Source organism: Megalobrama amblycephala, linkage group LG6, assembly GCF_018812025.1.
Source record: "Megalobrama amblycephala isolate DHTTF-2021 linkage group LG6, ASM1881202v1, whole genome shotgun sequence".
Lineage (NCBI taxonomy): Eukaryota > Metazoa > Chordata > Actinopteri > Cypriniformes > Xenocyprididae > Megalobrama > Megalobrama amblycephala.
The window spans coordinates 46,275,678-46,301,966 of NC_063049.1; the positions used below are offsets into that span (position 1 = coordinate 46,275,678).

Below are 26,289 nucleotides of genomic sequence, written 5' to 3' on the forward strand. Positions count from 1 at the left end.
TTCTAATATATATTTCATATATCACACAGGTTTGAAATGAGTAAATGATGATTTCAGCGTGAATGCCGCGAAAAACACAGAAAATACTAATCTAAAAGGGGAAAGAGCTTTGTGATTGACTGTACAAATAGATTTGACAAGAAATCTGAGGTATATTTTCACACACTGCCGAAAGCTACAGAAAAGAGAAGCTAATTAATCGCTTAATCACAGAAACAGCTGGACTCCATGGATTTGCAGTTATCATTTGTGTCAATATGTTGAATTTTGAGGCAAAATCATACCCTATATATTGTATTGTTTTATATTGTAGGCTATTGACAACTCATCAATTATTTACAACCTTATATTCTACACAACTGGATGTTTTCAATAAACACTGACAAAACTATAGGCCTGGACGATATGACGATATAACATTGATACAAGTGATAACCCGGATTTACACCCGGCGTCGAAATCGGCACATATAAATGTAGGAATGGAAACATGATTCCCGGCTGCAGGTCAATATCTTTGGATCTTTGGATCACTATATCGAGTCCAACCTTTAGTTTAAACTGAGAAACGTTTGTATTACTCACATTTTCGCAGTTTAAATCCCTATTAAAGGTGCAATATGTAATATTTTTGCAGTAAAATATCCAAAAACCACTAGGTCAGTGTTATATATTTTGTTCACTTGAGTACTTAAAATATCCCAAATGTTTGCAACTATTTGTAAATCGTGAGAAAATTGCAATTTTATCCAAGGCTCCGGGATGTGAGGAGTCGCCTGTCAATGGCGTCATTCCCGCGTTACCCTCGGTTTATGGTTTATTTTGTAGAAACCATGAAAACACCTTTAATAATTACATGCTTTAATAGACAACTGTTTTGATATATTTATAGGCAGAAAACGAATTATTGTAATATAGCTCAACACGTTTAGTCTTATTGTTTAAATCTAATTTTCTTGATGTTTTGCGATGCTTTATCATGCCTCAGAGAAAAACACTATTTTGTCAAATAGCTAACATAGCATAATCAGATGCAGCTTTATTTTTAGTAACAGTAATACAGCATTTTCTCCATCATTCAATACGTTTTAAAATTAATTGCATGCCATTTATCAACACAAGCCATCCAGCATTTAATATGATATTGTAAAATCGATCTATCTTACTGCAGTGTGTAACAGTGTCTCACAGCAGTCCGCCGAGCGAACGCACAGAGTAACGTTATAACATCATTTTCAACACTCTCAAATGTATCTAATATGATAAACAGAGCTGCGTTACCTCATACTCATGACCGGAAAAGCGGAAGCGGCGCCGGCGACTGTGTCATAATAAAAGTCCCGCTGCTCGTGAGGCGTGTGTTGATCAATCGCTCCAGCTCCTCGTTCAGCTCCACAACACTCGCTCCTGCTCTGCTTCACACTACAGTAACGTTAATAATCGCATCCATGAACATGATTTCTTCCCGAGTCCAATCCTGTTGAGGTGGAGACCACATGTCCCAAGATTCAGCTCTCAAACTTGGTGTCATCAAGCTACACCTTTGTTTTGAATAGACCTCTAGCGACCTCTAGCGGACAGAATTATTACATATTGTAGCAGCTCTTTTGCGTGTTCCGGTGGGAAAGTGATGTCGATGCATACTGTGATGACGCTTTAACGGTCATCAGCATCGTAAATCTTGCAAAGTTTTTTTTATATTCAATATTTTTTTTAATGTATGTACATTTATAACACTATACTTAGTATTGTATTACCTTTCCATCAAATTACAAAAAAAGTTACGCTGCCGAGGGTGTTCAAGTAAAAATGACATATTTCTCTCTTCCGACTGCCGTTATCAATCACTCTGTATTTTTTTTAGTCTTTTTGAAAGTTGTGAAAACACTGTTGTTGAGTTTTTCTTTTGCTATTTGAGAACATGGGAACACAAAAAATATAATGTATTCTCTCATTCACCGCCATAGAATCTTACTCGGTTATGACAACTTCCGCTTCTGAGAAACCTGGAAATGTGAAAAGAGTCTATTTATAATAATAATAATAATAATAATAATAATAATAAATTGAAATATGGAATAAAAATAGTATTTTCCCCACTGCTGAAGAGAAAAACTGATAGAATTACAAATTCACTCACTGTCGTTTTTATCTTAAAGTGCACCTGATAAAACACACAAATGGGTTTTGGCATTATTTGTCTCTTTTTGTCTTACAGTGTTTGTGTTTTGCAGAGAGCAGAATATGGCCCGCTAATGCCGAGTCTAAATGGGACTCATTTAAGTTGCATTAATTGCCCGGCGGCTAATTGCTCCAGTGTGGAGTCGCCTACGCTCGCCGGCGTCTGGTTTTGTCCGGCTCGATGCGGCCCGAGCGGTAAAGAGCTCTTGGCTGAAAACCCTATTGTTTTAGGGATGGAAAAAAGAGTTGAAATTTGACGAGCTGAGGACGCGTTTATCCTTTGAAGTGGCGACAATGAGGAATTCTCCATTAATAGCATTTCAAAGGGACATCCAGATGAAGGTGATGCTCCATTCTGTGTAACAAGCAGCAGCGTATTATTGTCATTATGATGTTGATGGAAAAACGCATCAGTTCTGCTAATGGGAGCTCCGTACGGCACACGCTTTAGGGAACCTAATGTGTCATTCAGAGAAAGGTTGCCTTTTCACATTGTAATTGAGAGCACTTCAGTTTCGTTTCAAAAGCACAAGGCTTCATGGAAAAAAATGCAGAATGTTTTAAAATGAAGCGTGGATCGGTCTGGCATTATGACACATTTCCCATGGTTCCTCTCCCGCGTCACTGAAGGGTTTCCTGCGATTCGCTCAGCTTTTAAAACACGAAGACGACAGAAAGAGTCTCTGCTTCTGATTCACAATCTGCCTTTAAAGGGTTAGTTCACCCAAAAATGAAAATAATGTCATTAATTACTCACCCTCATGTCGTTCCACACCCGTAAGACCTTCGTTCATCTTCAGAACACAAATTAAGATATTTTTGATGAAATCCAATGCATTCACAGCACTGACATTTCCTCTCTCAAGATCCATTAATGTACTAAAAACATATTTAAATCAGTTCATGTGAGTACAGTGGTTCAATATTAATACTATAAAGCCATGAGAATATTTTTGGAGCATCGGAGCACAAATGAATCAGTGTGTCGAATCATGATTCAGGTCACGTGTCAAACTGCTGAAATTCGACACACTGATTCATTTGTGCTCCGAAGCTTCCTGAAGCAGTGTTTTGAAATCGGCCATCACTAAATAAGTCGTTATTTTGTTTTTTTGGCAAAAATATTCTCGTGACTTTATAGTATTAATATTGAACCACTGTACTCACATGAACTGATTTAAATATGTTTTTAGTACATTAATGGATCTTGAGAGAGGAAATTGTCACGGGCACACAAGAACAAGATGTTGTGATCCAGTTGCAGCATAAGTATTTATTGGGGAATCCAGAAACATATATCCAAAGACAGGCAGGGGTCAAAATCCAGAATATCCAGTCCATGAAACAAAAGCCAGAGAAACAAAAGTGCACGTAACAAAATACAACGAACCACAACCAAGGACAGACACAACTGAGATTAAATAGACAAACACTAATGAACAAACACAAGACAGCTGGGTGCAATGATGAATGGTAATTAGTCCAGGGAGTGTGTAAGGAAATGTAGTTCATGAAATGAGTGAAACAGTGAGTCCGGGAAGGAGTGCCCTCTAGAGGCTGAAGGGCACTCTCACAGGTGATCGTGACATTACCCCCCCTCAAAGGAGCGGCTACCAGACGCTCCACCAGACAAAAAACAAAAACACAAAAAACTCAGGAGGGAGGTGGACAGGAGGAGGATCAGGGGGAGGGATGGTGGGCCAGATCCAGGGTGCCCAACTGATAGCCAGGGCGGTGCTGGAGGAACTGACCAGGCTGGTTCCAGTGGTTCTGGAGTCCTGGCTGAGTGCCAGGGCGGCGCTGGAGGAACTGACCAGGCTGGTTCCAGCGGGTCTGGAATCCTGGCTGATTGCCAGGGTGGTGCCGGAGGAACTGACCAGGCTGGTTCCAACTGTTCAGACGGCCTGGGCAGTGGTGGCAGGGCAGAAAGCCTGGGCGGCGGCGGCAGGGCAGAAGGCTTGGATGATGGCGGCAGGACAGAAGATCTGGGTGGTGGCGGCAGGGCAGAAGGCTTGGACGGCGGCAGCAGGGCAGAAGGCTTGGATGATGGCGACAGGGCTGGCCAAGGGTGCTTCGTGGCCGTATCAGGGACGGCAGCGGGTTCAGACTGGAACTGCTCAGGGACGGCAACGTGCTCAGACTGGAGCTGCTCTGGGACGGCAGCGTGCTCAGACTGGGGCTGCTCTGGGACGGCAGCGTGCTCAGACTGGGGCTGCTCTGGGACGGCAGCGTGCTCAGACTGGGGCTGCTCTGGGACGGCAGCGTGCTCAGACTGGGGCTGCTCTGGGACGGCAGCGTGCTCAGACTGGGGCTGCTCTGGGACGGCAGCGTGCTCAGACTGGGGCTGCTCTGGGACGGCAGCGTGCTCAGACTGGGGCAGCTCTGGGACGGCAGCGTGCTCAGACTGGGGCTGCTCCGGCGGAGGCGGCAGGGCGAGGTGCTTCGTTGGCGCCGGCAGGGCGAGGCGCTTCGGTGGCGCCGGCAGGGCAAGGCGCTTCGGTGGCGCCGGCAGGGCAAGGCGCTTCGGTGGCGCCGGCAGGGCAAGGCGCTTGGAGAACCAACGAACAACCTCTAGAGTGGCCTCCAGGCCTTGTAGGATGGAGGAAGCCCTTCTCCTCCTCCTCTGCTTATGAGGGTGAGGCGGTGGCTCACCCAAAATGGACTCACTGGCTGGAGCGGGCTCTGTAGTAGACCCACTGGCAGGAACGGGCTCTGGAGTGGACTCACTGGCTGGAGCGGGCTCTGAAGTGGACTCACCGACTGGAGCGGGCTCTGAAGTGGACTCACTGACTGGAGCGGGCTCTGAAGTGGACTCACTGACTGGAACGGGCTCTGAAGTGGACTCACTGACTGGAACGGGCTCTGAAGTGGACTCACTGACTGGAACGGGCTCTGGAGTGGACTCACTGACTGGAACGGGCTCTGGAGTGGACTCACTGACTGGAGCGGGCTCTGTAGTGGACTCACTGACTGGAGAGGACTCACTGACTGGAGCGGACTCACTGACTGGAGCGGGCTCTGTAGTGGACTCACTGACTGGAGAGGACTCACTGACTGGAGCGGACTCACTGACTGGAGCGGGCTCTGGAGTGGACTCACTGACTGGAGCGGGCTCTGTAGTGGACTCACTGACTGGAGAGGACTCACTGACTGGAGCGGACTCACTGACTGGAGCGGACTCACTGACTGGAGCGGACTCACTGACTGGAGCGGGCTCTGGAGTGGATTCACTGACTGGAGCGGGCTCTGGAGTGGATTCACCGACTGGAGCGGGCTCTGGAGTGGATTCACCGACTGGAGCGGGCTCTGGAGTGGATTCACCGACTGGAGCGGGCTCTGGAGTGGATTCACCGACTGGAGCGGGCTCTGGAGTGGATTCACCGACTGGAGCGGGCTCTGGAGTGGATTCACCGACTGGAGCGGGCTCTGGAGTGGATTCACCGACTGGAGCGGGCTCTGGAGTGGATTCACCGACTGGAGCGGGCTCTGGAGTGGATTCACCGACTGGAGCGGGCTCTGAAGTGGACTCACCGACTGGAGCGGGCTCTGTAGTGGACTCACTGGCTGGAGCGGGCTCTGTAGTGGGCTCACTGGCTGGAGCGGGCTCTGTAGTGGACTCACTAGCTGGAGCATTCCTCCTCCGCCTCCTTTTCTTCCGTGTGGGAAGCGAAGATTCAGCGCCCATCTCCTCAGTGATCTCAAGAACGGACTCACGAGCTGGAACGGACTTACTGACTGGAACGGGCTCTGAAGCGGATTCACTGGCTGAGTGTCTAGGTGAGGCCCACTCTATCCGATGGCGGAGATAAGCGGCAAACTTCCAAAAGTCTAAGCTCCGTAGCCCTTCCATCTCACAATGAGACAACGGCTCGTCAAGGCAACTATTAAATAAGTCTTTCAAAGCCGCGTCATTGTAATCCAGCCCCACCGCCATCACCCAAAAGACCTTAGCAAAGCACCCTACCTCCCATCCTTCTTGCCGTAGGGCTCTCAATGTCCGAATTTGAGCCATCCGTTCCTTAGTGCGGGTCTGGAAAGGGATCCGGAAATCCATGCTGCTGGATCAAAAGTGGTGGTTCGTTCTGTCACGGGCACACAAGAACAAGATGTTGTGATCCAGTTGCAGCATAAGTATTTATTGGGGAATCCAGAAACATATATCCAAAGACAGGCAGGGGTCAAAATCCAGAATATCCAGTCCATGAAACAAAAGCCAGAGAAACAAAAGTGCACGTAACAAAATACAACGAACCACAACCAAGGACAGACACAACTGAGATTAAATAGACAAACACTAATGAACAAACACAAGACAGCTGGGTGCAATGATGAATGGTAATTAGTCCAGGGAGTGTGTAAGGAAATGTAGTTCATGAAATGAGTGAAACAGTGAGTCCGGGAAGGAGTGCCCTCTAGAGGCTGAAGGGCACTCTCACAGGTGATCGTGACAGAAATGTCATTGCTGTGAATGCATTGGATTTCATCAAAAATATCTTAATTTGTGTTCTGAAGATGAACGAAGGTCTTACGGGTGTGGAACGGCATGAGGGTGAGTAATTAATGACATTATTTTCATTTTTGGGTGAACTAACATTTTAAGTCTGGCTTTTGTCTTGCTTTGAACAGTGTAAATGTGTATTTAATGTTTATATAATATCTGCTTTAAAGACTCGAGTATTGAAGCTCGTTTCTTCCACATAAGAAACAAAAATCATGCTTTGGTAAGTCATAATTATGAGAGTGTCAGAATTATGCCTTAAAAATAAAAAAAAATTGAAATTATGCCTTAAAAATTAAAAAATATGACTTGAATTTTGACATAAAAGCCTTTTTTTTTTTACTTGTCATAATTTTGTCTTTTTGTCTTCGAATTTTTAAGTCATAATTTCAACATTGAATGTCATATTTTTGACTTTTTTATGTCATAATTTTAACTTTTTAAGTGAATTTTGACTTTTTATCCAGAGCATGATTTTTTTCTACAATAATACCAATACTATAATATTTTGCATACTATACTAAAGTACTTTGTATATAACTAAACTGATGTTTACATCTTTAAACTGAATAAAAAGTTGATCACAAAAAAATAACTGCATAAAGATATTATTTGTGACTAATGTTTGCTTCAACCGTCTTCTTTTCAGATCATAATTCGACGAATCGTCCATAAAAACAGCAGAAGATGGTCGAAGAGGTTCGTTCTTAATAATCCTGGATTTCTCTCAAACATTCATTCTGAAGTAGTTTTACATTCTGATTATTATTTTACTTCTAGCCACAGACAAGTTGCTGTTATATTGCAGTAAGTGTTTTATCATTATTGTTTATATTCATCAGCCAATCAGTGTGATGATGTCATCTTCCTGTGATTGATCACATGACGTTATTGTCCCAGGTGATTGGCTCAAAGCAGTGGCTGCAGATCCGAGCGTCCGTGAGGAAAGATGGGAGATCTTCTTCAGAACGGGACGATACGGATGCTGTCTCAGGTTGGCCAATCAGTAAATGTGTCACTGTTCGAGTGCAGTGCGTTGTGGGATACATTAGTATCGTGTTGTATTCTGCACATTAAGCAGTAGGTCATTCAGGTGTACAGAAAATTCTGTTTTAATTAATTTTGTTTTAATTTGTTCCTAATTTTGATCAAATTTTATGAGTTAAACAGCTCGTAAACTTACTTTATCACTAATAAATTTAAATAACCTGATAGTATTCTGCAATCATTTAAGACATTTCTCCTTATATAAAACCTTTTAGACGCCTTTAGAACCTTTTTATAAACTTTCTTTAAATTGAATCAAGTTGTGTTCAGAGTTGTGTGGTGTTCTGAACACATCCACAGCCTCTAGAGGGCAGCAGAACTCTGTTACACATTCACTTAATGTTGGACACTCAGTGGCACAAATATGATCATTTTCAAGTACATTCAACTTACAGTCACTTCATTTCATATATATATATATATATATATATATATATATATATATATATATAGTACAAGTAGTCAGTTTTTATTTCTTTTGAAAGAAATTAATACTGCTGAAAATTCAGCTTTGATCACAGGAATAAATTACATTTTACAATATATTCACATAGAAAACAGCTGATTTACATTGCAATAATATTTCACTGTTTTTCCTGTATATTTGATCAAATAAATGCCGCTTTGGTGAGCAGAAGAGACTCTTTCAGAAACATGAAGCGTTCTTACCGAGCTCAAACTGTTGACGGGTCGTGTGTGTCAGTAGTGTTTAAAAATAAAAAGGTAAAGTCCTCAATCTTTTTTTTATATATCAGATTAAATTTATGTCCCTGTTACACTTAATTTTCCTGGTTAAATAAACATTACATAAAAAGAGAGACCAATACAATTCTATTTTGTATTTTTACACTATTAAAACCAAGTATAAATTTCATCAAGTACACATTTTTACATTTATTACAAAACAATAACTATAAGGCAGTAACAATTTAAATTATATATAATATATATTCGTATTATTTGTGAATTAATCTTCAGTTTTGTTTTTTATTGTCAACTTATTTTGCGCAGTCCTCAAGCTGCTCACAGACACAAAGATGCACCTTTAAGCTGATTTCTCACAGTCATCATGTTTTCAGGCCATTTCAACTTTGATTTTGACGTGACATAAAGCAGTGATTTCTAAGTGGCTGAGTTATTTACTTACTTTTTAATTAGACTTCCATTAACGGCATCATTGTCTTCGTTCAGGCTGATTGGCGAACGCTGAACGGGCACGAAATCAAAAGGCGGGATTCATTTATTTATTAAACTGATCATATGCAATCATAGCATGATGGAGGCACTGCCTCCTCTCACATGACTTCCCCATTCATTCTCAGTTACCCCCACTAAACCCAGCGCGCAGTAACTTCACCTGCGGGTGTCGCTGTTGGACAGTGTTACTTTATGAAAACTAGTGACTTTTACACTTTTTAATGTCACATTTTGTAATATTTGCGTTGTTTTATTTTTAAAATATTGATTATTTTCTCATCCAGCTTTTTTTTTGAGGAATTCCCTTGCCATATCAGAGGAAACACTGCTGGTGTGTATATTCTTTTTTATTATAATAAATGTAATTTATTAATATAAAAATATTACTACAATCATAATATATATAAGTATATAATTTAAAGGCACAGTATGTAAGTTTGGCGCTAGAGGTCGCTTATTTAAAACAAAGGCGTAGCTTGATGATGGAAAAGCTTTGGAAAGCAATCCGATGGGACTCATGCAGGACTGTCAAACGATTAATCGCGATTAATCGCATACAAAATAAAAGTTTGAGTTTGTATAATATATGTGTGAGTATAGTGTGTAATTAATATGTATATATAAACACACACAAATTAATGTATATATTTAAGAGAATATGTTATTTATGTACAAAAAATGTATTTATATATAATATAAATTATATAAAAAATAAATAAATACATATACTTGTAAATATTTCTCAAATATATACATAGATGTGTTTGTATTTATATATACATAATAATTACACACAGTACACCCACATATATTATACAAACTCAAACTTTTATTTTGTATGCGATTAATCGCGATTAATCGTTTGACAGCCCTAGACTCATGTTCATGGATGAGCTAATGTATTAAAGTTTGAAGCAGGGCGGGGCCGAGAGCCTGGGACATTTTACCCAAATGTTTTTATTATGATTAGGGTTGGGTATCGTTTGAGTTCCGATTCTTATCGATTCCTAATTTCAATTATAGGTAAATAATAAGGTTAAAACATGAATAAATCTTAGATATCATTTACATTTATTCTAAGTCTTATTGCAAGACATTTCATTGTGGCTGAATACCTTGGACAAAAATCAACAGGCTAAAGAACACTAACACAAGGAACATTTGCCTACGGTTTAAAAATACCACAGCAAAAACAACTAGCCTAACAATTATAATTTCAAGCATTATTAACGATAAGTAAACACTCAGTAATTAGGAAAAAAAAAAAAAAAATTTAAAAATCGCACAAATAAATATAACTGAACAAAGATATGATTGAAATATTGTTTTTCAGGTATTTAGGTACAGAAACTGTAATCAAATGTAAAATAACACTGCACTTTATAAATAAAATATACATTATAAATATAGTTACAAAAGTTATTCAGTCAAGAACAGCGAGTGAATTTTCTCTTCGTCTTTTGATGTTTAATTAACATTATTATAGAGACGGCGGCAGGAATATTAGGCTGCTGTCACTTTAAGAGCTGCACCGATGCAATATACTGATACACATGTGTTTTCTTTGTCAACTCTTTACACTTACTTAAGAAATAACCAACAGTTTATGAAATATATTTACATATTTTTGTGTGTATTTGTCCATTCAAGAGTCAAACAATAAGACTAACTGTGTTGAGCTATATAACAATGATTAGTTTTCTGTCCAATAAAACATATAATTTATTAAAGCATAGTTGGCGTTTCCATGGTTTAAAACTGGAAATCGTGGATACATCATTGAAACAGTCCGTTACACTGGTTTAAATAGCCTATAAACATAGTTGGAATAATGTACGTAAGTACACAAGTCAACAAAAACATATAACACTGTTCTAGTGGATATTTTAATCCAAAAATCTTACATATCGTGCCTTTAAGTACAATACTATGTATACTATTTATTTTTTAATGTCAACATTAACTTCATTTATAATAATACATATGGTTTGCCATTTTACAGGCTGAAGAAAATACAAAAAGAACAAGCTCCTTAAATGTGGCGTAGACGTGAGGATTGCTGCAGTGGTTCTGTGTTTGAGCGAATGACACACTGCAGGATAAACCGTCCGGCTGTATGTTTCTCCAGCCCTGAAAAGTAAATGTGAAATCAGCAGCACTAAAATCACATTTCTTGGACATGGAAGGGGCCGATTCCTGACTGCGTCGCTTTGCTGAACCTTTTCCGACGGCTCCAAGAGATCCACACAGTATTGGCTCGCCTGAGCTCCACGGTCACACCCACATCTCCGGCAGCTTAGCGATTTACATTTTAGCATAATGCCAGCCATAGAGGAGGCACAAGGCAAGGGCGATAAGTTACAAAGTGCTCCGGGGGTAAAGCTTGTAAGAGAGGTTTTGGAGCTATTTACAGTGCTTCAGAAATCCTTCAAAGATGCGGCAGTCGGGGCGGAGATGGTTCGCAGCGTTCACACACAATACGGCTCGACGTGACCAGATGCCACTAATTCCAATATCCTCGTTTTATCGCATAAAACGCGGTCAGGCCAAAGCGGAAAATAAAAAGGAAATATAACGTTTCAGTTTTAGCGAAATACAATTAGGACCTTTGTCGCTAGTCAAAAGCCAAGGGAAAAGTGCGCGGGAAAGGATGAAAGGCGTGCGAGAAAGAAAACGAGAAAAGGGCTTAAATGATTTCTTAGATGCAATTTAATTTTCAATATGGGACTATTAAATTTTTGAGGCACATCCACTGTCGAGATATGTTTTTGATTGTGCAATTTCACATAACAGAATGCGGGTGAAATGCAAAAATTCCAACAATGGAGGTGGGAAAAGCAATGGCTTTTTCTTCTCTTATCGAAATTGCTTTCTGTAGAGTTGTTCCATTTGAAATGCATTTAATTGCAAATAAAAAAGGAGTGGAGAGAAAGCCGTGCGGCTCCTAAGCCTTTCTCATCTGTTTGGAAGCAGGGAGGGAGAGTATTCAGACGTGGATCAGGCCAGACAATAAGAAGAGCGGGCGTGCTCTGAATAGCCCAATCTCTCGTCCCTGCCGTCCCGTCAGGCCAATCCGCTGCGGCCCTCGGGCGGAAAACAGGGCCGGACCTCCTCCAGTCTGCGTTTTCCTTCTGAGAGTTTGCTGAACTCTCACTTTACTCTGTGCTGATTTGCTCAGAGCTTACATGGAAGTATCAGTCTTGTGTTCAGATGTTTGAGACAAATGAGGCGATTGTTGACATACAGTATAGAGCATTAAAACATTGTTTGGGAACACTTTATTTCAATGGTCCACTTTAAAAATCCTACTTTTACATTAGTCATTTATTAGTGCTTAATATCTATTAACACTTTATTTTGATGCTCCTCAACAGACATTCTACTAACTACAAGTAACTTGTCAACTACAGTCATTAGAGTATTAATAGACTGTCTGCTTAATATCAGCTAACACTTTATTTTATTAGTCCTCAAAGACATTCTATTAACTACAAGTAATTTATTTCGGAACTACATGTCAACTAGCAGTCATTAGAGTATTAGTGCTTAATATCTATTCTACTAATAGACATTCTACTAACTACAAGTAACTACAGTCTAATGATATACTATACTCTATACTCTAATGAGAGTTTGTTGACATGTAGTTGCAAAGTTACTTGTAGTTAGTAGAATGGCTACTCTGGACCATTAATTTTCAACAATATATTTATTGACCTTTCCAGAAAAAAACAATCATACATTAACAAAAAAGAGAGAAAATGAATAAATAAACAAGCAAATAAACAAATAAAAAATAAACAACTCAGAATCAGAAATAAATGAATAAATATGTCAATTAATCAATAATCAATCAATCAATAAACTGCTCAGAACATACAAGATCCCATTTCAGCATAAGTAAATAAATAAATAAATAAAAACGGCTCATAAATAGTAAATAAATGAATATGTCTGTAAATTAGTCGATCAGTGAATAAAACTGATCAGAAAGGACAAGATCCCATTTCAGCATATACAAATAAACGCATACATAAACAAACAAAAACAGCTCAGAAACCACAGGATCCCATTTCAGATTAAAATGCACCTTTTCCTCCCCATCAGTGATCAGATCTGCACAGATCAGCAGCATTAATGAGTGTTTGAGTCACTTTGAGATCTCTCTTTCTTTCAGGAGAAACATCATCTGACGAGAAACAGCCGATCTGTGACACTCGTCCTTCTCCCGGGGCATTGTGGGTAGACGCTCACGCCAGCAAAGTGCACCCTTCAAACTTTCTGTCGATTCTGGAGTTCTATTTTCCCCCCAAACAAAGATTTATACATATTTATACGAGCTCAAGCGGCTGATCGACGGGAAGGTGGTCCGGAGGAAGGGAGAGAAGAAGAGGAAGAAAAACTGGTGGAATTGCAGAGGTAAACTTTATGTAAATGCCATAAAGTAATAGACTTGTAGTGCAAATCACACCATTTTATCTTTAATTTTGCCGAGCCGCCCCTTCCCGGCATCCTCTCGGCATCTCTACGGCACGTCCCATCTCTCCCTCCCCCAAAGTCCTCTTTCCGTGGGCTTAAAGGTGCATCGGAGATATGCATTTAAGCATATTCAGAACACGGGGCGTGAAATTAAATGTGTGACAGAGTGGGAAAAATATACAGGCGCGAGAGATGCCTTAAAAATAGTCATTTATGCAGATGGAAAAGGAGGGGAGTTGAAAATCATTTGCGACAGGATGACCCTCTCCGCCAGCTGTCTACCTCTCACTGTTCTCGGCCCTAATCTCGCGCTGTATCTTCATTTTTCATTGAACTCGCCAGTTTGCTGCTAAGCAGCCTTGTAGATAAGGCAAAGTGCTAAAAGGAGACAACTGAAGGTGCTCAGTGGGTCCGTTTCTATTGCACTTTCACCCAAGGCAATGGGCAGAATTTAACGGATTCCTTCCAACATATGTTTTTGCCAGATAAGTAAACAGTGTGTGTCGGCAAGGAAGAAAAAAAGCATTTGCAATTTAATGACATTACAGCTCCCAGCTTAGCCCTTCCGTGCTGCCAGGCGCCGAGCGGAGAAAAGGAAAGAGCGGAAGAATGGAACCGGGTGTCATCAGTGTGTGTGTGTGTGTGTGTGTGTGTGTGTGTGTGTGTGTTTTTTCCCTCTTCTTCCCTTCTCTCTGCTCCTCGTCGTCTCATTCTTGTCGCTACTTCGTTCTCTTCCACGGACTTTCCTCGAGACTTTGCGTACGAGCTCGAGACGAGCCGCGAGACAAAATTCAGAATTTGAGTTCTGGCTCCGGAGTCGGAATTTGAACTGAACCGAATTGGCCCGCGGAGTCGGATTTTACTGAAATCCAAATACATTTAGTTCAACATGACAAGAATTAGATCAGAACTTCTTAGGTGGCCTACGGGGTCATTCGAGCAATAAAACTGAATTCATTTAATGTAATTAATTATTATTTAAATCAGAATTAAAAAGGAGATTTTATATGTAATATATATATAGTTATTTACATCAGAATGAAAATGTCTTTATGTGCCTTTTAACTTTTAAATATAATTATTATATAATAATGTAATATATTGAAAATATAATTATAGTATCATAACATTTATATATATATTATAATTAAATTTAATTAATAATATTTATTTTAACATTTTAACATAATATATATGTATATATACACACACATATATATATATATATATATATATATATATATATATATATATATATATAGTTTATTTACATCAGAATGAAAATGTGACTTTTAAATGTTAAATATAATTATTATATAATAATGTAATATATTGAAAATATAATTATAATATCATAACATTTTTATATATATATATATATATATATATATATATATATTATAATTAAATTTAATTAATAATATTCATTTTAACATTTTAACATAATATATATATAGTTTTAACACATATATATATATAATATATATATATATTTTAACACATATATATAGTTTATTTACATCAGAATGAAAATGTCTTTGTGACTTTTAATTGTTAAATATATTTATTATCTATATTATATATAATTGTAATATTAATTATATTATAATGTCATATATTAAATATATTATAATTATAATATAACATTTTAATAATATACACACACACACATATATATATATATATATATATATATATATATATATATATATAAAATTGTTAAAAATAATTAATAATATACACATCAACATTTTAATCTAATAAATAATTTAATATAATAATATATGTAATTGTAATATATATATATATATATATATATATATATATATATATATAAAATGTTGATTTTAATATATATTAATATATATGTATTTATTAAGTTATAATTATATATGATAAAAATACATTTTAAATCAGAATAGTGTAAATAAAACATGCATTTCAACATGTTTCCTTAAATTCCATTCTGTGTTCTGTTTGATTCCTCAGCTCAAATTCTTATATAATTATTACATTTTAAATTATTAAAATTAATTATTTAATTTTAAATTACAATTAAAAATGTAAATGATCAAATATAATAAATTATATGTATATATATATATATATATTATCAACATTTTAATATATATTCATATATATGTAATTATTAAATATATCAAAATAAAATCAAAATATTGTAAATAAAACATGTATTTAGCTTCATTTAAATGTGTTTCCTTAAATTCCTCAGCTCAAGTTCTGGAGTCACACTGGAGTTTCTGAGCCGCTCGCTCTCTCTCGATTCACTTCACTTCAGCGCGTGTTTCTCTCCCTCCTTTGTAGGTAAGTGAGCTCCATGAGACACTGGGCCTTAATTCCAGAGAGCGGGCCCTTGGGGACCCGGCGGGGCTCCTAATCTCCGCGTCTCCGTGTCACACGCACGGCCCCGAGAGCGCGGGCGAAGCTCGCCACACACACTTATTATGGCAGGCTAATTGTGCAGGAAAGCAGATTATGGAAGTGTTAGGATGTAACTCCTTGACCGTGTGCTAATGTGATGTCAAGCTTTTTATTTTTTTGAGGGGGAAAGACTGCCAGCTACATGCCAGGGCACTCTTTGGCACCGCCTGTAATCTGCCTTTGGTATTAACTCAGCAAACCGGCTTGTTGGAGTGCGGATCCCTCACTAATTATTGCTACAAGAAAGACTTATATTGGCGGCGTTGATCTTTCATTAAGCGTGCTATATGGAAAGGCATTGGCAGGCGTATTCCCCTTCCTTAAAGGAAACGTTGTTGTCGCCCTCGGGGCGGAAGGATTGCAAAAGCATCTTACAGAGGAGGAAGGGGGCAGAAAATTTGGGTCAGGCGTGTTTGCCAAACACGAGCGTTTCAGGTCCTGCGTTAAAGGAGATACTTCTCTCTCTCTCCTGCTTTATTCTGCTTCAGCTCTCACATATATGCCGCATTGTAATCTGTGATTTGGATTCTTAATTCTGTGCTTCGCCTTAGGAAAGAAATCTTCAGCATTTACAAGAGAAAAAGCTTCGGCATGCGATCCAGATACAATATTTACATGTATATGCATTTAGCAGACACTTTTATCCGATATTTGTCTTCTAAAATGCCAATAACTATGCAAACAGTACATGCGTTCAATACATATCTCACAATACACACACAGGAGAGAGAGAGGTTGATGGTTTCTGAGTTTCTCAAACTCATATTCTCTTGCTGGACGACAACTATTGATTCATGTTTTAATTGTTATCTCTCTTATGCATCCGACACAATCTCCCAATGTATGAAAAAGATCAATAACGGGCCGTTTCTCCACATCAGATCTCTTAATTAAATATAGATATTTCAGCACAGGAACTTTGAGTACAAATTCGAATATTTTTATAATGTATAAATAGCATGATTTTGACAAAGAACTTTTCATACGCGAGGTTGTGTTAATAAATCTCTCGCTCTCTCTCCGACTCTGCCGGATCCCACCAGCCTGTCACCTCTGATTGTAAATCAAATTACCGGCACACCACAGATGTGCAGACATTCAATACCTAAACATGAGCGTTTGAACATTTATTTATCCTGCATCAAACTGCATTTGTTAAGCTAATATCGTGAGGAGTGTTCAGAGTGACACTGGAGCGCAATGAGTCTGACGTTAACAGCCTAATGATGGCGTTTACACGCTGTCCTACATACACAAACACACGTCTGCTCAGAGCACGCTGCTGCCGACGATATTTCGGTGCACATTTCATCCTTGCCGACGATATTTCGGTGCACATTTCATCCTTGCCGACGATATTTCGGTGCACATTTCATCCTAATGATCCAGTTTAAGTCAGAATGCGTGTCTTTTTCAATGCATCGCTGCCGTATCGACAATGAGGGAGCGGAGGAAAGGTCTGAAGGTTATTCGGGGTTTCAAACACACTCGTGGGTTAGAAAAGAGTTTATGAAGATCAATACAAACGACGGCATTCTAGGAACTTTCTGGAAAAGTTTTCACCGTTGACATATTGACGAGCGACGCGTCGAGAAGACAACGTGCAGAAAAAAAGGCAAACAAGTTTTGCAATTCATGAGCAGCCCGTGATATCCAGAGTCTTTTCACTGTGAAAATACTGAGTTTAATCGTGGGTCTGTTCGAGAAGATTCAAATTAGTGTCAAAAAGCAACACATCGTCCTCCAGTTTCTCTTTAATTCAGAACAAACGCAGATTCTGTATTGAATTGAGTTTTAATCATTGTTTTCTGGTGTTTTTGCGATTAGCTCCACATGAACTGATCAGTGTATGTTTAGTTGCGATTCCCACTATGGATTCATTCTGTAAGCAGGAGCGTCCCAAATAGATTAAGTGTGTTATTAGAGTCACTGTTTGTTCCAGTTCTGCACGAACCGGCCCTTGAAAATGTGCTTTGGGTTGCTGTAGCAAATTGCAAGAAAATGTATTTGAGTGTTTAAAACATTGTTGTGGTTGTTGTTTTGTCTCAAACGTTCAGTCATGGTTCTCTGCAGCAGAAAAACAAGCTTGCAATTCACCTGTCATAAAATATTTAAAATAATATATGCATATTATTTTATTTCATAATATATATTTGCAGATTTTGCCATATTTTATCATCAATAATATGATCCAGTGGTGATTTGGCTACAAGCACTGGGCTAAATATATATATATATTACTGGATGCATCACATTTGACATTAACAGCAAAAGCTATTGGAAGTGTTTTCTACCTCTTTCTACCACCAGCTGAGACTGGAATAGAATAGAATAGAATAGAATAGAATAGAATAGAATAGAATAGAATAGAATAGAATAGAATAGAATAGAATAGAATAGAATAGGATAAGATATGATGATATTATAAATGATACACTCTAAAAAATGCAGGGTTAAAAACAGCCCAAATGGACAATTTGGTTGCTTTAACCAACCAAAAGGGTTGTTTTAACCCAGCGAATGGATTAATTTAACCCTGAGAATGGGTTGTTTTAACCCAGTGATTGGGTTGTTTTAACCCAGCAAATGGGTTGTTTTAACCCAGCGATTGGGTTGTTTTAACACAGTGATTGAGTTAAATGTTTGTCCAACCTGCTGGGTAGTTTTATTTAACTAAACTATTGTTTAAAAATTACTGTATTCCTTTTTTTAAATGAACGTAAAATATGTTGGAAGTAAGCAATAAGGCTGAAGGGCCGTGACTTATTCACGATAAAGCACTAGCCTTGAGTACATTATTGCTTTTATAAAACAGTTACCACACAATACAAATATTAAAGCCAAAATATGTATCAATGCAACTTTCATGAAGTAAAATCACTAAAAGCCTTCCTTCTGCTGGAAAAAATAGTCCCTGACCGTGAACAGCAACAGAAGTTACATTATTATTCCATTAGATGGCAGCAAAGAGTGTGTCAGTCAGTAGAGGACTTTTACATTGAAAAGTCTGAATTGTGTGAACACAGAACAGAAGACGCAACTGACCAATGCTTTGACTAGCGCTGTCAGTCACGGGAAAACTCCTTAACTGTTCAAAGGACAAGATAATACATCGGACATTTAAACAGATTTTTTATTATGAACATAGGACTGACCTGAAGGAAAAGGCTAAATCTGAATGCAGGAAATAAACTCTTTCTCACAATACTCTTCTACATGATTCAGTAAACTTTAATGAACAATATCAACTGAGAACATACAGTTTACGTTGCTAAGAGTGTTGTGGAGTGATACCGTTGGGTGAAGCGGTCATAGCCGGGTTTTATTGTGAATTGACCCGTCAGACTCAAGGACAGGAACTAACCGTTTTATAAATTGTTGGGCAAACATTTAATCCAACCGCTGGGTTAAAACAACCCTTTCTCTGGGTTTGTCCATTTTCAACCCAACTTGGGTTGTTTTTAACCCAGCATTTTTTAGAGTGTAGAATAGAATAAAACAGGATATGATATGATAGAATAAAACACATTTTAGATGTAACTATATTCATCTTCGAGTGCCGTATTGCTTAAATATACATTAGGATCTCGTATGTTCCGTGTACTCTGAGATCTGGCGGAGGATTTTCCACATTAGCATGAAGAAACGCTGAAGGGTAAATCCATATGTCTATGTCAGTATGTAAGTGATAATATGTGGAGTTCAGAGCAGGCCGTCCTTAAATAATCTTGTTGAAATACGAATAAATGAAGCCGTACAAATTGAAGTCAGTGAGGATTTTTTTTTGCACCAACAATAATAATTACTATTATTATTATTATGAACACTTGCAGAAATCCTGTGGGAGGCGAGGAAGGAACCTCAAGAGGAGTTTTGGAGCAAATGAGCGAGATTCAGTACTTCTCATTAAGGCTGTAATCTCAGCGCAGAAATAATCTGCTTTATTGACAGGCGTGTGTAGGTTCGAGTGCAGCGACTGCCAGGTACTTATCTGCTTCTGCCCGTGTGCGTCTCATAGGAGGATATCATACTTTCTGACTATTCCTGAGGCTAGAACTTCTTCAGATTCATTATTTTCTATTTCTCACTGATACATTTTACCCTCAGAACCAGAGAATTTAATATGATGGCAGACAATCTCCGCCAGCAGTTAACTAGAGAATGAACAAAACCGTCACGTCAGCTGACAGAATGTTTTTCAAAGAACGTGTGTGTTTTAGAGTGTGTGTTTCTGACATTTCACACACATTTTTAAAATCTCTGGGACAGAGGACATTTTTAATATGCAAGCATGTGAAAAGATGCCAATGTTTCAAAAAGCCTTTATTGGGTAAATAATCCTAAACGAAATATAGGACAGCGTCAATATGCAAATATTCTGCAGTTTTACATAGATTATTTCATTCTTTTTTATTTTCTTATGAAAAATACTGCCTTTAATAGTTTGATATACTACACTCTAAAAAATGCTGGGTTAAAAACAACCCAAGTTGGGTTGAAAATGGACAAACCCAACGATTGGAGTAAATGTTTGATCAACCTGCTCTGTAACTCAACTATTGTTTAAATATTACAGTATGACTGGATTAAAATGAACCCAAAATATGTTGGAAATTAAATATCAGACACACGTTTACTGTTTAATTATTATTCATTAAATATATTAATAAATGTTCATTTCCAACATATTTTGGGTTCATTCGCTGGGTTAAAATAACCCAATGGCTGGGCTAAAATAACCCAATGGCTGGGCTAAAACAACTTATTCGCCGTTTTAAAATAACCCAATTGCTGGGTTAAAACAACCCAATCACAGGGTTAAAACAACCCAATGGTTGGGTTAAAACAACCAATTCGCAGGGTTAAAACAACCCAATTGCTGGGTTAAAACAACCCAATGGTTGGGTTAAAACAACCAATTCGCGGGGTTAAAACAACCCAATCGCGGGGTTAAAACAATCCATTCGCTGGGTTAAAACAATTCATTCGCTGGGTTAAAACAACGAATTTGCGGGGTTAAAACAACCCAATCGCTGGGTTAAAACAACCCAATCACTGGGTTAAAACAATCCATTCGCTGAGTTAAAACAACAAATTTGCTGTATTAAAACAACGGATTCGCGGGGTTAAAAATAACCCAATGGCTGGGTTAAAACAACTTATTCGCTGGGTTAAAACAACCCAATCACTGGGTTAAAACAACCAATTCGCAGGGTTAAAACAACCCAATGGCTGGGTTAAAACAACTTATTCGCTGGGTTAAAACAACCCAATCACTGGGTTAAAACAACCCAATCGCTGGGTTAAAATAACCAATTTGCAGGGTTAAAACAACCCAATTGCTGGGTTAAAACAACCCAATCGCTGGGTTAAAACAACCCAATCGCTGGGTTAAAACAACCAATTTGCGGGTTAAAACAACCCAATCGCTGGGTTAAAACAACCCAATCGCTGGGTTAAAACAACCAATTTGCGGGGTTAAAACAACCCAATTGCTGGGTTAAAACAACCCAATCGCTGGGTTAAAACAACCAATTCGCGGGGTTAAAAATATCCCAATGGCTGGGCTAAAACAACTTATTCGCCGTTTTAAAATAACCCAATTGCTGGGTTAAAACAATCCATTCGCTGGGTTAAAACAATTCATTCGCTGGGTTAAAACAACGAATTTGCGGGGTTAAAACAACCCAATCGCTGGGTTAAAACAACCCAATCACTGGGTTAAAACAATCCATTCGCTGAGTTAAAACAACAAATTTGCTGTATTAAAACAACGCATTCGCGGGGTTAAAAATAACCCAATGGCTGGGTTAAAACAACCAATTCGCGGGGTTAAAACAACCCAATGGCTGGGTTAAAACAACTTATTCGCTGGGTTAAAACAACCCAATCACTGGGTTAAAACAACCCAATCACTGGGTTAAAACAACCCAATCGCTGGGTTAAAACAACCAATTTGCAGGGTTAAAACAACCCAATTGCTGGGTTAAAACAACCCAATCGCTGGGTTAAAACAACCCAATCGCTGGGTTAAAACAACCAATTTGCGGGGTTAAAACAACCCAATCGCTGGGTTAAAACAACCCAATCGTTGGGTTAAAACAACCAATTTGCGGGGTTAAAACAACCCAATTGCTGGGTTAAAACAACCCAATCGCTGGGTTAAAACAACCAATTCGCGGGGTTAAAAATATCCCAATGGCTGGGCTAAAACAACTTATTCGCCGTTTTAAAATAACCCAATTGCTGGGTTAAAACAACCCAATCGCTGGGTTAAAACAACCAATTCGCGGGGTTAAAAATAACCCAATGGCTGGGCTAAAACAACTTATTCGCCGTTTTAAAAATAACCCAATTGCTGGGTTAAAACAACCCAATCGCTGGGTTAAAACAACCAATTCGCGGGGTTAAAAATAACCCAATGGCTGGGTTAAAACAACTCATTCGCTGGGTTAAAACAACCCAATTGCTGGGTTAAAACAACTCAATCCACTTTGGGTAGTTTTTAACCCAGCATTTTTTATAGTCTCTATTTAAAATCAAGACATTTCAGTTGTGGTTTTAAGAACTGCAGGTCAGAAGAACTGTACACTGTAAAAAAAATAAATATATATATATATATATATATATATATATATATATATATATATATATATATATATATATATTCATGATTTGTTAATCCAACATTTTTTTCTTTTGTCAAATCAGTTTCGATAATTAATGTGTTTCAGATAACATCGTATTTTGAGTTTCTGTTGATTAAACCAATCGCCTTCACTGTATTGACTCAAATTTTTAATTTCAATGAACTCAAAATTTTAAGGCAACCAGGTAACTTTGGGTAGCATTTATTTCCAAGAGAGTAAATATTGTTTTGAACGCATCCATACTCCTGATGATGAATATTGTCATGTTTGTTTCTGAATTGTTTATGAAAGTGCATGTGGATCTGTACACAGGCTCGTCCCACAGTGCACCGCTTCACGGGTAACGGACGAGGACGGCCGGTTTGTTTGGAGTGGAAGTGTCGCCCGTCTCACGCTGAGAGTGAGTGTGTCTTTCCAATTTCCATCATGTGATTTCCAGCGCTCCTCAGGGCCCTGCTGCTGTACGTGGCTTATTGTGCACAATACCTTGACACAAACTTGCTCTTTTAAGTACTGAGTTCAGACTTCAGAAGACGTGCGGTGTTTATGTGAGCGTATATCTCATTTCTGCTTGTGACCTTGGGCACAGCGACACGGGCGAGTTCTGAAGCTTCGATTGGACACGTCAAGATGTTGCAGTAAAGGTGGAATGCGAGATAATTTTGGGTTTTTTGCCCTCCTGAAGTAAGGAAATGTGGCAGAGATTACAGGTAATACAGTCCATTGGCCCATAAACACGCTTGACACAAGGCCCTCACGATGGAGCGATTGCTGCGGGAGAGACTTTTTCACACTTTAATTTGCCTTAAATGAGCTGGAGGAGCCAGAGAGGGCTTTGAGACGCTGTAAACTACCTCTCTGCTGAAAAATGACATGGAGTTACATCACGAGTCCTGACACTTCTGAGCAGGAGTACAGAAACATTCACAAAACTTATTTTCCATCAGTCTGATTCCGCGTGAAAAATTGTATTCCGTATATTATAATATTCGTGCACAATTTAACACCTTAAAAGTTATTCTGTTATTATTCTGTTTTATAAAGGACAGATTTATAATTATCTGTTCAATATTTTACCACCAGCATGATTTGTTTTGTGTCCTTTGTGTTTATATCACAGCTGTAAACCCTAACGCTCAAAATAATGAATTGGTTTGAGTAAGACAAACTTAAATTAGACAAATGAACTTTTATGAGTATTTAGCACTTTCTTTCAAGTTCACAGAAATTACATATTTTAAGTAAACTGAAGTGTTTCATTGTTTTGAGTTTTATGAACTTATTTATTTTCATTTAGATGAACTTGAGTTTACACTACTAAAAATTTTCACATTGAGGTACATGAAAATTTTAAGTTAAAATTATGAATTATTGTACTCAAACATTTCAAGTTCAGAACAACTAAAATGTATGAGTACGAAATAAAAATCTGCACTTCTGCTTGCTTTAAACTTTGAATTTCTTAACTTAAAAATGTTAAGGCAACTGATTTCCTGAGTTTTGCCAGCTTCTTTAAATGTGGAGCATCTTTCATTGTGTGGCATCTCAAGTTCATCAGATGAAGTTTTATATTGTTTGAGTTCTGAACTGAATAATGACACTGTTGTCCTTTTACAACTGAAATGAACTTCATTGAATCATTATTTTTTCTGTTTATTACTGTGAAGCTGCTTTGAAACAATCTGTATTGTAGAAATAAAGGCGACTTGACTTATTTTTGAACATGGAGGCGTCTTAATATTTGTATTTCTGTAATATGTAATATTTTTTCAGATTGCGGTAAGGAAGGAAGGATGCCAGTGTTTGGCAGCAGAAATTGATAAATTACTTGCAACAAGTGGCCAAAAGAAGAAGAAAAAAATCATCGTCAGATATCTGGTAACAATATTTACATGATTTATCAGGCTATAAATCATTCTGATGGAAATGTTTTAGAAGTGCAAATGTTTTTATTCACTGTACCACCTTTGGAAAATCTATTATTTCTTCTCTTTTTTCCATTTCAGGTATCAGCAGGTCTATTTTCAGTGTCGTCGTGTTGCTGTATTTCCAACACAGAGGAAGCACCTTTACACACTTGAAAAAAATCTTTTGTGTGTTGAAGCAACACAGATTTTTGGGTCAAGAGCGGAAACTTCTATTATCGTGGCTGGAGTGTTTAGTGAGGCTGAAAAGGATCAAATCGCTAAAAATCAATGACGGCTTTGAAACCAATCGTCCATGTTCAGTTCCTCAAAGGATTGTTAGGTTGGATAAATGTGGCTTTTTTCCTCGTCTGTCATCTGATACTATCGATGTACTGTGAAATACGGTGAAAAATCCCAGTCTGACTTCCATCGCTAACACTGTGTTGGTTTCTGACGAAACTTCATTCATGCTGTGTGATTTGTGCTGTTATACCAGGAAAACACAACTTTGCATATGACATGCCACCTGACGATGATAGTTGAGAGAGAATATTTGCACAAAACCTGGACATATCTGCACTTACCTTGGTTACAGTCGTAACCTTTTCTCACGTTTTGCTTCTGCAAACATTCTTCCATTCGTCAAAAGATTTTCTCATGTGGTTGTTTGAATAGTTGCATCTCTACCTTTCCCATTGGATCTGGAAGAAGCATATCTATTCAAAAGCCATTTAGTTCATTCCTTTCTTGGCCTGTAAACGCATTCATCAATTGTTCTGCTTTGTAGATGGCTTTCTAATGCTAATCTGCCGTGTTAAATATCTTTTTGTTCCCCTTTCACCGTTTTGTCATTCAGTTTATCCAGTTTTGGTCACCCATTTTATTTATTTATGCGCCTGGCTCCATTCATGCGCTCATGTATTTTTTATTATGTTGTTTCACTGTCATCCAGTGTCAACTCACTCTATTCAGTGTGGGCTACTTGAAGGACTCGCAGGGACAAAGCGTGTACACATTGCAGCGCTATTCACCCCGGCCAGCTGGATTGCCTGAAAAAAAAGGGGGGAAGAAAAAAAAAACCTTGTGAAAAGAAATCCTCAACAATGAACACAGAAGAAGTGCACAATGCTAACAGTTTTCCAAATACCACTGATTGCTTTAAGCACAATGAAGGAAAGCAGGCGCTTTTTGCTGAGCTCCACTTCAACAAACAACAGGCTCACAAAGGCCTCCCAACTCAGGTTTTGTTCCCAGACAAAACCTCCTCGACTGTCTAAATGCTCCTACTGAAGGGAGACAAAGTTCTTTCAGTTAGTGCCCCCTTTTTTCCTTAGAGTAAAGCGAAGGGAGAAAAGAGAGAGGGAAAAAAAGGGAAAATGGTCACTGGGCTGGTAATGCTCGCTCTTTTGAGGAGCTGGCGACCTTTTCAGGCATTTCACAGGCTTTCGTAATATCGAGAAAACCTAGAAAATGCTTTTGTCAGGTAACTTAACGAGTTATGTTTCAGTTTCATTCTAATCGTATAGATACTTCATATTACTGAGTCATTTTAAGGGTCAGAGCAGGTAGAAATAATCACCAACAGCACATTTTAACAGTGTAAAGGCAAACGCACACTTTCTGGGTCAAAAATGCTGGGTTAAAAACAACCCAAGTTGGGTTGAAAATGGACAAACCCAGTGAATGGGTTAAATGTTTGGGGGCAGTTTTATTAAACTCAACTATTGTTTAAAAATGACTAAATGTCTGGCTTAAAATGAACCCAAAATATGTTGGAAATTAAAAATCAGGTGAGGCAACAATAATAATCAAAAGGTGAACATTTATTAATAAGCAGTTTAATAAATGTTTATTGTTTAATTATTATTCTTGAAATTTTCATTTATTAA

At 38.3% G+C, this 26,289-nt stretch overlaps 1 long non-coding RNA gene across 1 annotated transcript; it reads left to right on the forward strand.

Annotated features, from left to right (window-relative positions):
• Nucleotides 1-7,223: 7,223 nt before the first annotated feature.
• Nucleotides 7,224-26,034, forward strand: LOC125270889. The gene is made up of 7 exons (XR_007185488.1): nt 7,224-7,377; nt 7,459-7,485; nt 7,579-7,672; nt 13,100-13,341; nt 22,806-22,893; nt 24,267-24,371; nt 24,500-26,034. It is a non-coding gene; the product is annotated as an uncharacterized LOC125270889 (long non-coding RNA).
• Nucleotides 26,035-26,289: the final 255 nt, after the last annotated feature.